The sequence below is a fragment of the Schistocerca gregaria genome, chromosome X, assembly GCF_023897955.1.
Source record: "Schistocerca gregaria isolate iqSchGreg1 chromosome X, iqSchGreg1.2, whole genome shotgun sequence".
Lineage (NCBI taxonomy): Eukaryota > Metazoa > Arthropoda > Insecta > Orthoptera > Acrididae > Schistocerca > Schistocerca gregaria.
Window position 1 is genome coordinate 829,786,719 of NC_064931.1, and position 14,209 is coordinate 829,800,927.

The window sequence follows — 14,209 nt, forward strand, 5'->3', positions numbered from 1 at the left end:
GACCCACCATACTTGCTCCGGACACTGCGAGAGGGCTGTACAAGCAATGATCACACTCATGGCACAGTGGACACACCAGGAACCGCGGTGTTGGCCGTCGAATGGCGCTAGCTGCGCAGCATTTGTGCACCGCCGCCGTCAGTGTCAGCCAGTTTGCCGTGGGATACGGAGCTCCATCGCAGTCTTTAACACTGGTAGCATGCCGCGACAGCGTGGACGTGAACCGTATGTGCAGTTGACGGACTTTGAGCAAGGGCGTATAGTGGGCATGTGGGAGGCCGGGTGGACGTACCGCCGAATTGCTCAACACGTGGGGCGTGAGGTCTTCACAGTACATCGATGTTGTCGCCAGTGGTCAGCGGAAGGTGCACGTGCCCGTCGACCTGGGACCGGACCGCAGCGACGCACGGATGCACGCCAAGACCGTGGGATCCTACGCAGTGCCGTAGGGGACCGCACCGCCACTTCCCAGCAAATTAGGGACACTGTTGCTCCTGGGGTATTGGCGAGGACCATTTGCAACCGTCTCCATGAAGCTGGGCTACGGTCCCGCACACCGTTAGGCCATCTTCCGCTCACGCCCCAACATCGTGCAGCCCGCCTCCAGTGGTGTCGCGACAGGCGTGAATGGAGGGACGAATGGAGACGTGTCGTCTTCAGTGATGAGAGTCGCTTCTGCCTTGGTGCCAATGATGGTCGTATGCGTGTTTGGCGCCGTGCAGGTGAGCGCCACAATCTGGACTGCATGCGACCAAGGCACACAGGGCCAACACCCGGCATCATGGTGTGGGGAGCGAACTCCTACACTGGCCGTACACCTCTGGTGATCATCGAGGGGACACTGAATAGTGCACGGTACATGCAAACCGTCATCGTTCTACCATTCGTAGACCGGCAAGGGAACTTGCTGTTCCAGCAGGACAATGCACGTCCGCATGTATCCCGTGCCACCAAACGTGCTCTAGAAGGTGTAAGTCAACTACCCTGGCCAGCAAGATCTCCGGATCTGTCCCCCATAGAGCATGTTTGGGACTGGATGAAGCGTCGTCTCACGTGGTCTGCACATCCAGCACGAACGCTGGTCCAACTGAGGCGCCAGGTGGAAATGGCATGGCAAGTCGTTCCACAGGACTACATCCAGCATCTCTACGATCGTCTCCATGGGAGAATAGCAGCCTGCACTGCTGCGAAAGGTGGATATACACTGTACTAGTGCCCATATTGTGCATGCTCTGTTGCCTGTGTCTATGTGCCTGTGGTTCTGTCAGTGTGATCATGTGATGTATCTGACCCCAGGAATGTGTCAATAAAGTTTCCCTTTCCTGGGACAATGAATTCACGGTGTTCTTATTTCAATTTCCAGGAGTGTATGTTCACAGAAGTCTGTGACACAACCACTGCCATTCACGTGATGCCCTTACACATTAAAATTTTATGGACTACCTAAAGAAGTCCTTCTAAGCTGTCAAAAGTTCCTAACTCCTCATACAGTTTAAGTTTACTGATGATAGACTCATGAACAGGATTCAGGGCCAAGAAAATGTTTCTTCATTCCTTCACATCCTTATCACATTTTCTCCCCTGTGTTTCAACTTGATCTTATGAGCCCCATGAGCTGCTTTCATAGAGTTTGACCTCCACCTTCCTGATGGCTCTATGAAAAACCCCATCGATATAAAATCCACCAACCACCAGTAATAGCTCAACTTTGATTGTAGTAGTTGTATCAAAAAGTCTTTTGTACAGTCTCATTAACTGCAAGCATCACATATGCACAGAGGAGCAATCTCATGCCCACTGTATTTAAGACCTGAACTAGGCCTTTGCAAACTGTACCTCCATCACATATCTGGACTAAGGACAGATCTCCCGTGCTATCTATTCCCAATACTCCAACCACATATTCTCTTTTCATTGACATAATGACTGGCTCATATTAAAACTTCCTTCATGCTCCAACCATGCCCACTGACCAACTGCAGTGGAGTACCCTACTTAATCAGGGTGTATATGACACGGGACAACTTGGGAATCTGGGAAAAACCCAGGAATTTTTTCATCCGGGAGAAAACTGGGAAAAACCTGGAAATTTTTTGTTTTTTTAACTTTCAGTTAAATTTTTGTGATTTTGACTTGTAAGAATTGATTCTCTAGTGAAGAATGTTACTGTATCCTGCTACTGGAGAATTATACCACAGAATAAAATATAAACAAGAGGGAAGAAATAAAATGTTAGTGGCAAAGGAAATGTGCAATTCACAACAACAAAACACTGAGCACGCACAAGCGTCTGCACATAACAAAAATATGTCAAAGGCCGTAGGGTGAAGACTGTAATTCATCGTAACAATAAACTGCTTGCTATGAGCATGATGTCACAACTGTTCACATTAGGTTCATTTGACCACTTGCCAGCGGGATGATGCACATTCACAGTTGGCTTGCATATGAGCAGTACCTTCTCCCACTTTACACTACTTGAAGTGTGGCTGTTAGCTGTATCAGCAGTAGCAGCAAGCAGCCAGATGCAAACGAGAAAACTTTTTCTTGAGCACCCTAGCTGCCAGATTCGTGCATGCACAGAGCTGTAGTGGGGAGGGCGTTAGTCTACACGTGAACCGTGTTTGCGTTAAGTGATTTTGCTGCTTTTCTTCGTTTACAGTTCCCATGCCAAATGAAAACAAAATGGATTTCTGTACCCAGGAGCAATCAAGTGAATTAAAATATATTCACATAATTATGGAGGGCAAAAATATATTATTAGTTTCAGTTTTCTGATTTTATTTTGGTTATTAGCCATCAAGCATTAATGTTGTTGTTGTTGTTGTTGTTGTTGTTGTTGTTGTGGTCTTCAGTCCTGAAACTGGTTTGATGCAGCTTTCCATGCTACTCTACCCTGTGCAAGCTTCTTCATCTCCCAGTACCTACTGCAACCTACATCCTTCTGAATCTGCTTAGTGTAGTCATCTCTTGGTCTCCCTCTATGATTTTTACTCTCCATGCTGCCCTCCAATACTAAATTGGTGATCCCTTGATGCCTCAAAATATGTCCTACCAACCGATCCCTTCTTCTGGTCAAGTTGTGTCACAAACTTCTCTTCTCCCCAATCCGATTCAATACTTCCTCATTAGTTATGCGATCTACCCATCTAATCTTCAGCATTCTTCTGTAGCACCACATTTCGAAAGCTTCTATTCTCTTCTTGTCCGAACTATTTATCGTCCATGATTCACTTCCATACATGGCTACACTCCAAACAAATACTTTCAGAAATGACTTCCTGACACTTAAATCTATACTCGATGTTAACAAACTTCTCTTCTTCAGAAATGCTTTCCTTGCCATTGCCAGTCTACATTTTATATCCTCTCTACTTCGACCATCATCAGTTATTTTGCTCCCCAAATAGCAAAACTCCTTTACTACTTTAAGTGTCTCACTTCCTAATCTAATTCCCTCAGCATCACCCGACTTAATTCGACTACATTCCATTATCCTCGTTTTGCTTTTGTTGATGGTCATCTTATATCCTCCTTTCAAGACACTATCCATTCCATTCAACTGCTTTTCCAAGTCCTTTGCTGTCTCTGACAGAATTACGATGTCATCGGCGAACCTCCAAGTTTTTATTTCTTCTCCATGGACTTTAATACCTACTCCGAATTTTTCTTTTGTTTCCTTCACTGCTTGCTCAATATACAGATTGAAAAACATCGGGGATAGACTACAGCCCTGTCTCGGTCCCTTCCCCACCACTGCTACCCTTTCATGTCCCTCGACTCTTATAACTGCCATCTGGTTTCTGTACAAATTGTAAATAGCCTTTCGCTCCCTGTATTTTACCCCTGCCACCTGCAGCATTTTAAAGAGAGTATTCCAGTCAACATTGACAAAAGCTTTCTCTAAGTCTACAAATGCTAGAAACGTAGATTTGCCCTTCCTTAATCTAGCTTCTAAGATAAGTCATAGGGTCAGTATTGCCTCACGTGTTCCAACATTTCTACGGAATCCAAACTGATCTTCACCGAGGTCGGCTTCTACTAGTTTTTCCATTCGTCTGTAAAGAACTCGCGTTAGTATTTTGCAGCTGTGACTTATTAAACTGATAGTTCAGTAATTTTCACATCTGTCAACACCTGCTTTCTTTGGGATTGGAATTATTATATTCTTCTTGAAGTCTGAGGGTATTTCGCCTCTCTCATACATCTTGCTCACCAGATGGTAGAGTTTTGTGAGGACTGGCTCTCCCAAAGCCGTCAGTAGTTCCAATGGAATGTTGTCTACTCCGGGGTCCTTGTTTCGACTCAGGTCTTTCAGTGCTCTGTCAAACTCTTCACGCAGTATCGTATCTCCCATTTCATCTTCATCTACCTCCTCTTCCATTTCCGTAATATTGTCCTCAAGTACATCGCCCTTGTATAGACCCTCTATATACTCCTTCCACCTTTCTGCTTTCCCTTCTTTGCTTAGAACTGGGTTTCCATCTGAGCTCTTAATATTCATACAAGTGGTCCTCTTTTTTCCAAAGGTCTCTTTAATTTTCCTGTAGGCAGTATCTATCTTACCCATAGTGAGATAAGCCTCTACATCCTTACATTTGTCCTCTAGCCATCTGTGCTTAGCCATTTTGCACTTCCTGTCGATGTCATTTTTGAGACGTTTGTATTCCTTTTTGCCTGCTTCATTTGCTGCATTTTTATATTTTCTCCTTTCATCAATTAAATTCAATATTTCTTCTGTTACCCAAGGATTTCTACTAGCCCTCGTCTTTTTACCTACTTGATCCTCTGCTTCCTTCACTACTTCATCCCTCAAAGCTACCCATTCTTCTTCTATTGTATTTCTTTCCCCCATTCCTGTCAATTGCTCCCTTATGCTCTCCTTGAAACTCCATACAACCACTGGTTCTTTTAGTTTATCCAGGTCCCATCTCCTTAAATTCCCACCTTTTTGCAGTTTCTTCAGTTTTAATCTACAGGTCATAACCAACAGATTGTGGTCAGAGTCCACATCTGCCCCTGGAAATGTCTTACAATTTAAAACCTGGTTCCTAAATCTCTGTCTTACCATTATATAAACTATCTGATACCTTTTAGTATCTCCAGGGTTCTTCCATGTATACAGCCTTCTTTTATGATTCTTGAACCAAGTGTTACCTATGATTAAGTTGTGCTCTGTGCAAAATTCTACCAGGCGGCTTCCTCTTTCATTTCTTTGCCCCAGTCCATATTCACCTACTACGTTTCCTTCTCTCCCTTTTCCTACTACCGCATTCCAGTCACGCATGACTATTAAATTTTCGTCACCCTTCAGTATCTGAATAATTTCTTTTATTTGATCATACATTTCTTCAATTTCTTCGTCATCTGCAGAGCTAGTTGGCATATAAACTTCTACTACTGTAGTAGGTGTGGGCTTCGTATCTATCTTGGCCACAATAATGCGTTCACTATGTTGTTTGTAGTAGCTTACCCGCATTCCTATTTTCCTATTCATTATTAAACCTACTCCTGCATTACCCCTATTTGATTTTGTGTTTATAACCCTGTAGTCACCTGACCAGAAGTCTTGTTCCTCCTGCCACCGAACTTCACTAATTCCCACTATATCTAACTTTAACCTATCCATTTCCCTTTTTAAATTTTCTAACCTACCTGCCCGATTAAGGGATCTGACATTCCACACTCCGACCCGTAGAATGCCAGTTTTCTTTCTCCTGATAATCATTAATCACCTTGCAGAACAATGAAGTTATTTTTGCAAGTTTGCTAAAGAAATTTGGCTTTATTAATCTTTCCACTGGACCAATCAATTTATTTGAAACGAAGTGTTTCATTCCATAGTACTGGCTAGTTCAAACTATTTGCTGAATTTCTAGTGCAGAGTTTTCACCTTCTGTCGTTTATGGCATAATGCCATAATAAAGAACCAAATATGAGATAGTATAGTACTGGTGCTCCAAGAAAATTTACATCCCAAAAACCACACTGAAAAGCTTAATATCTGATGGGACCTATTTCATTGTGAATCTGGAAAAAACCAACCTGCACTTAAAGCTGAATTATGCATTTTAGTATGGTTTATGAAATTCTGATGCTCTTGGGAGTATCCTCTGATGCCCTGTTTCTTTTATGGTGTAATGTAAGGTCTCTTAGTGCTTCATACATATGAACATGAGGGCTTCCCACACCACTGCAGCTATGTATGTGCAATAATGCCTGTTTTCTGGTGCTGTCTGGCAACTGGTAAATCAAACCTATTTCTAACAGTCTCTGGATAGTATGGTGAAAGGTGGTTCAAAAAACTATACTTTAAAATTAAATTTCTTTTTACGCAACATGAATTACATGTGAGTAAGTGGGATGAATTTCTAAATCACAGAGTGTTTAAAACTGAACACTTTGAGGACCAGCCACTTATAAGAATTTCGAGCCCAAACGTTTATGTCATAATTTTAAATTTACTGGCACATTTGTGTAATGTATCTTGAAGTATAACACACGCAAAAAAAATATCAATATTACATGTGAAAGCTTAGCTTCTGTTGTAGCTTGTTAATCTTAGAAACCAATATTATATGTGAAATCTTAGCTTTTCTTGTAGCTATACTATGTATATTAATGTAAACTGTTAATTTTTCCTCTTTGTGTGTTCGTGCTATGTAACCAGTGGTCTTGTTGTTGACTCATGATAACATGTGTCCTATGCTCTGAATATCTGCTGTTATTGGCTGGTTTTACAGTTCAGAGGGAAAATCTGTGGAAAACCTACTGTCACTTAGCTTGAAAAAAGTGTATTTTTGCCCGGGAAAAATCATATTTTTTAAACAGGATATCCGGGAATAATCTGGGAATTTTTTTTCCTTGTCCCCGTATACCCCCTGTTAATATACCATATCATCTTAGAATATCGGAACCACATCCTCAGTCAGAGGTTTGATAATCTTTCATCATCCCTTGAAATGATGAACATACCCAACAAAATTCATCCCATCCCTTTCAAAATGGTAATGCACAGCCCATGCACCCTACGAAGTATTCACATCTGTATGAAAGATTCTGATGTGCCAGCACATCCTGTTCCTGTTATATTACAGATGTATTTTACACCATTGGAGGCAAGACCATCTGTGAAAAAAGCCATGTTGTATATTAATTCTGCAGCAGTTGTGATAAAGACTTATATTCAAGCCTGATCAACTACCATTATACTGTCACAAAAGATAAAGTTGACTATCCAGTGTATGCGGCTGAGCATAGTATGGCAATACAAAAGTAGCTAGCTACAAATCAGATACACATCAGCTAGCCAGCTGTGTTGATGAAAGTTGTTGGCCAGGCTCTGACAAAATGGTTGAAGACTTCCAACTGTATCACTAAATGCAACAGGTGGGGATGACGTGATGTGTCTTGCCAATGTCTGCTTGTGGAGTGCAGCCCACCAGTTGTTTGAGAACAATGATGAAAGGCTAAAAAGCTAGGACAAATTTCAGGTGGAAATTAACAACTCATTTGGCAGTAACTAGCAGCAGGTCCACTAAGCAAAGGAACAAATGAAGAACAGAGATCAAAGCAAGGGGAAACGATAAAGATGTATGTAGAGAGTGTTTTGGCACTGTGTCACATGGTGAACCTGAATAGGGAGGAAGTTAATAAATGATGTAGAAGAACACATCTTCAGCAGCCCTTTACAAACAGTTTTGGAAGGTGCACAAAAATGGTATTAGAAAGGCAAATAGTATATGGTACACAAATATGTCTGCAACAATAACAGACTTCAACGTTTATTTTAGGTGAGATATTCTTCAACGGTGCATGTAGTCTTGCCTAAATAATCCTTCTCCAATAACAATTGTCCTTCATTGATCCCAGAAGGCCTGCAGTCTAAGATGCTCCATGAAAACCACTCCCCTCGATATTTATGGAAGATTCTTGCTATCTCAAATGGAACAGTGCCAAGAAATAAAAGAAAGGCTAGAGATTTTGTCAGCTTAATATCCTTTTACTTACTGGTTCTTCACTTTAACTATTAATGCCCTGTTAATCTGTTGGGTAGAATATCCATTTTACCTGAACAGTATCGTTAGGCGAGCGAGCTCTTTATGCAGAGTCTAGACTCTGTCTAACTCTCATCTATTACATGCTCAATGTCTTCTACTGTGACTGGCAGTTTTCTTTGCACTATGTTTATTTAAGCAAGATTTGTGCAATTTTGTAAGTGTGGTCCTTTTGTAAGTGTGGTCCTATCATTGCACCTTTACATCTGCCCTCATGACTGTTTCGGAGGCACAGGACCCTGTTAGCTCAATCTGGACATATTCTTATTCCACAGCACAATAATACTACAAATGTCTCTCAGTCAATGATAATGTAATGGTACCCTGAAAAGTTGAAACATGTCATTAAACCAATATTTTCACAACCAAGACTGTTTTATTAAAAAAAGTACTTATTATTTATTACAGTTTTATTTTAGTTTCATGCCCCTATCACACATGTGCAGACAAGTACTTGGTTGGAATAGATAACAGAGTACAATTTATTACAAGGATCTCTCTCTCTCTCTCTCTCTCTCTCTCTCTCTCTCTCTCTCTCTCTCTCTCTCTCTCTCTCTCTCACACACACACACACACACACACACACACACACACACACACTTAAAACAGAGCATACAATTTACATAGTTTCATATAGTATGAACACAAAGCTTTTTTGCTCATATTTTACAGTAGTGTTCATTTCTTTTACAAAAATCGTTCCTGCAATCAATTTCATACAGTGTAAAGGTGGGTACAGTGGTACAGTGTAAAGACAATGATCAAGCAAGAGCATTTTCAGATTCTTGTTTAACAGAGTCAGAGACTTACTGTTTTTTATTTGTGATTGCAGACTGTTGTAGAACTGAATGCCTTGGTTAAATGGTGAATTTTTAAAGGTAGTGTTATTCATTTTTTTAACATGGAGATTCATCTTCTGCCTTGTGGCATGATCATGGACATACAGATTTTTGCTGGATTTTACAGTATCACTTTGTAAAAAGTTACACATTTCTAATATGTAGAAACTGCCAAGAGATAAAATTAGTGATTTTTGGAAGAGAGGTCTGCAGTTGTCAGTTGAATTCACCCTTTTCATTAATGTATAGCTATCATCTGGGTGAGGAGAATGTCTGAGCTAGGGGTGGAATTACCCCTTAATGTGGCACTGTGGCGCATTACACTATGAAATTTTACATAGTAAGCAATGTAAACAGTCTCTAGGCTCATGCAGTATGTGAGGATGCATAAGTTGTGCACACTTTGCTAAGCTTACTATTAGTTATGCTGATGTGTGTTTGCCATTTTAAGTTGTCCTGGTTCTACAGGCCTATAAACATGTTTCTGATGTGGGTGATATTTTAAAGCCATGTAATTTCATAGTGGGCATAAATTTTGGGGTTTTCAGGTTGAAGGAAGGCAATTTTCTTTGTGCTGAATATCAGGTTACTTCTGTCAAACCAGTCACCCAATTCATCTACACTTTTACTTATGGCCTCCTGGAGTTCATGGTAATTTCTTCTGCTAATGAGGATACTAGTATCATATGCAAAGAGTATACTGGAAGTGGCACTGATGTTCAACAGTAAGTCATTTTATGTAAAGAAGGAAGAGAATGGTCAAAGTATTGAACCTAGGGGCACACCTTGTGTAATATTGCCATAGACAAATTCATACATTTTAATATGTCCCTGATCATTGTGGTTTATTCTTACTTTTTGTATCCTGTTTGTGAGATAAGAGCCAATCCAGTTTAGAGGGATGCATCTGATGTCATAACTCTGCAGTGTGTGTAGTAGAATTTTGTAGTGTATGAAGGTATGCCACCTTTGACAAATCTAGGAAGATCACAACTGTGCTTTGTTTTTTCCCTAGAGCATCTAGGTGTGATTGTGTGTACTCATATAGAGCAGCTGTCATGCATTTATTTGTTCTGAAACCATGCTGAGCATCAGAGAGGATTTATTTAATTTTTTGTGCAGAAAATTAATCTCCCCAGAAGTTTATGAAACACACATAACAATGATATGGGTCTTTCTTAAAGATTGGGATAACTTTTGCCACTTTCATACAATCAGGAAATGTACCTGTCATCAATGATGAATTGTACATGTTAGAGAGGGAGACAGCTAATTTACTTACAGATTTCACAATTATAAAATCTGCAATGTCATCAATTCCAGGTAAGAGTTTATCATTAGTTTCCTAGGAGAATGTAATGTCTATATAAGTTTTTATTTTGTTCTCTCTAGTGGCTGTCAGTTTGTTGACACTTTGTAGTAGTTTCTTTACAATACTTTGATAGCAATTGTTGAATATATTTGGGGGTGTTTGTGGTTTAGCAACACCAGACTTGTTAAGGATCAGAGTATTGTTTTCATGTTCATGAGGCAGCTGATTTGTTTCAGTTCTTATGAGACTCCATACTGCTGTGTTTGAGGATTTTGCCCCATAGTTGTCATTTACTGTTTGCATAGCTTGTGTTATAACTTTCATAAGGATTTTGACATATTGCTTAATATATCTAACTTGAGAGGAGATGAGATTGTTATTTTTGAAATACTTCAACAGAGTGCTCTTCCTTCTGTAGGAAATCTGTATGCCATTTGTTATCCATGGTTTCCTGTAGGGTTTTGTTGATTTAATATGTTTCAGTTAGAGTGAAGAAGCAATGTTGAAGATGTATAGGAAGGTATTTAAGAGGGGTTACACTTTTTTGGCCATATGATCTGCTACATATACTTCACTTAATTTCTCTCCTGCTAGTAAACCATTGAAAGTCGTCATATTTTCATTGCTGTAACTTCTTACTGTATTTGTGTATATTTTGTTGCAGCCTGAAGGGAGGACATTTGTAAGGTAGAGGTCTTGGGCACAGTGATCACTATAGCCTTCATCCAGAGGTTCTTTGGACTGGTAGAGATAGTTTATAAATATCTGCTCTAGAGTTGTTTTGGTGTGATTTTTACACCCTGTGGGCAATGTTGATGTGGCTTGTAGATGGAACAAGATTGCAAGATTCCGTAGAGATTCTCTCACGTGCCATAGAGACTGAAAATCAACATTAAATTCACCACATAAAATTAGTAATTCTTTGCTTTGGTGAGGTTTGTTTAGGAGTATTTCAAGATTTTTAACAATTGCCTGTTTGGAAATGGTAAAAGCATGCAATGATTCTATACTTTCCTTTTACTTTACTTTACATGTGGCATGTTGAGTGCACTGTTCCTCCTGGATGCTAAATCACCACCTGATTCTGGGACTTCCCCGCCCTCTTGTTCCATCTGGTGTCCTGCTGAATGCATATTTTAGGTAGTCTATTGTCTGTCATTCCTGCTGTATGACCTGCCCAATTTTCACCCTTCCTCTTTTACACTTCGACAGTGTTACAGAGTTTGTGCAGGTCTCTGAAGTGTTAATCTTTTCTCAGCCTCCATACCATGTTTTTTCATGATATATTGGTCCAAAAATTTTTCTTTGAATTATTCTTTTGACTATTAACAATTTTTCTCCATCTTGCTTTCTAAACATTAATTCTTCAGGTTCCTTTAATGTTACAAGTATAATAGTTTATTTATAGAAGCAGATTTTGAAGTCAGTACTAAGTGATATTTTCTTTAAGATTTTGATAAATCTAAAAGGTGTTTTGTTTGCTGTTGCTAGATGGGCTATTTCTATATACATTCCATTGTTGTTACTGAAACAACTCTTAAGTATTTGAACAATGAACTGTCTTGAAAGTGAATCCATCTACAACTAATGGTGCATCTCTTTGGATTTTCCTGCTTAGGACCAGATATACTGTCTTTTCTTCATTAACATATAATCTACATCTACATTTATACTCTGTCATTACCTCCCTTTCCTGTTCCAGCCGCATATGGTTTGCGGGAAGAACGACTGCCAGAAAGCCTCAAGGATCAAGTAGGTAAAAAGATGAGGGCTTGGGTAACAGAAGAAATATTGAATTTAATTGATGAAAGGAGAAAATATAAAAATGTGGTAAATGAAGCAGGCAAAAAGGAATACAAACGTCTCAAAAATAAGATTGACAGGAAGTGCAAAATGGCTAAGCAGGGATGGCTAGAGGACAAATTTAAGGATGTAGAGGCTTATCTCACTAGGGGTAAGATAGATACTGCCTACAGGAAAATTAAAGAGACCTTTGGAGATAAGAGAGCCACTTGTATGAACATCAAGAGCTCGGATGGAAACCCAGTTCTAAGCAAAGAAGGGAAAGCAGAAAGGTGGAAGGTGTATATAGAGGGTCTATACAAGGGTGATGTACTTGAGGACAATATTATGGAAATGGAAGAGGATGTAGATGAAGATGAAATGGGAGATACGATGCTGCGTGAAGAATTAGACACGGCACTGAAAGACCTGAGTCAAAACGAGGCCCCCGGAGTAGACAACATTCCATTGGAACTGCTGACAGCCTTGGGAGAGCCGGTCCTGACAAAACTCTACCATCTGGTGAGCAAGATGTATGAAACAGCCGAAATACCCTCAGACTTCAAGAAGAATATAATAATTCCAATCCCAAAGAAAGCAGGTGTTGACAGATGTGAAAATTACCGAACAATCAGTTTAATAAGCTACAGCTGCAAAATACTAACGCGAATTCTTTACAGACAAATGGAAAAACTAGTAGAAGCCAACCTCGGGGAAGATCAGTTTGGATTCCGTAGAAATACTGGAACACGTGAGGCAATACTGACCTTACGATTTATCTTAGAAGAAAGATTAAGGAAAGGGAAACCTATGTTTCTAGCATTTGTAGACTTAGAGAAAGCTTTTGTCAATGTTGACTGGAATACTCTCTTTTAAATTCTAAAGGTGGCAGGGGTAAAGTACAGCGAGCGAAAGGCTATTTACAATTTGTACAGAAACCAGATGGCAGTTATAAGAGTCGAGGGACATGAAAGGGAAGCAGTGGTTGGGAAGGGAGTAAGACAGGGTTGTAGCCTCTCCCTGGTGTTATTCAATCTGTATATTGAGCAAGCGGTAAAGGAAACAAAAGAAAAATTTGGAGTAGGTATTAAAATCCATGGAGAAGAAATAAAAACTTTGAGGTTCGTCGATGACATTGTAATTTTGTCAGAGACAGCAAAGGACTTGGAAGAGCAGTTGAATGGAATGGACAGTGTCTTGAAAGGAGGATATAAGATGAACATCAACAAAAGCAAAACGATGATAATGGAATGTAGTCGAGTTAAGTCGGGTGATGCTGAAGGAATTAGATTAGGAAACGAGACACTTAAAGTAGCAAAGGAGTTTTGCTATTTGTGGAGCAAAATAACTGATAATGGTCGAAGTAGAGAGGATATAAAATGTAGACTGGCAATGGCAAGGAAAGTGTTTCTGAAGAAGAGAAATTTGTTAACATCGAGTATAGATTTAAGTGTCAGGAAGTCATTTCTGAAAGTATTTGTATGGAGTGTAGCCATCTATGGAAGTGAAACATGGACGATAAATAATTTGGACAAGAAGAGAATAGAAGCTTTCGAAATGTGGTGCTACAGAAGAATGCTGAAGATTAGATGGGTAGATTACATAACTAATGAGGAAGTATTGAATAGGATTGGGGAGAAGAGAAGTTTGTGGCACAACTTGACCAGAAGAAGGGATCGGTTGGTAGGACATGTTTTGAGGCATCAAGGGATCAACAATTTAGTATTGGAGGGCAGTGTGGAGGATAAAAATTGTAGAGGGAGACCAAGAGATGAATACAGTAAGCAGATTCAGAAGGATGTAGGTTGCAGTAGGTACTGGGAGATGAAGAAGCTTCCACAGGATAGAGTAGCATGGAGAGCAGCATCAAACCAGTCTCAGGACTTAAGACCACAACAAGAACAACAACAATTTAGTCTGCTATTGACTTATGAATGTAGAATCCAGTTCCAAATTTTATTACATTGACTGCAATCTGTGTACATTAATGTCCTGTCTCCCATTTTCAGTGACACCATTCCATGTCATCTTACTTCTTGGACAGCTATCAGTTGTAACCTGTATTTTTCTTGTTTGTTTACTAGTATTTGGGCACTTTCAGGGTGGTATAGGCTTATGATATTCCAAGAACCAAAAGAGAAATCATTTTAGGTTTGCCAAATTTTGTTCCTATATATCCTGTCATGCCTGTGAGGCATGCACTGAGTATCCTGACCACT

General features: G+C 40.0%; 1 protein-coding gene across 1 annotated transcript in view; it reads left to right on the plus strand.

The window, feature by feature from the left end:
- Nucleotides 1-14,209, plus strand: part of LOC126299332 (uncharacterized) — a 793,355-nt gene that overhangs the window by 149,669 nt on the left and 629,477 nt on the right. The window lies entirely within an intron of this gene.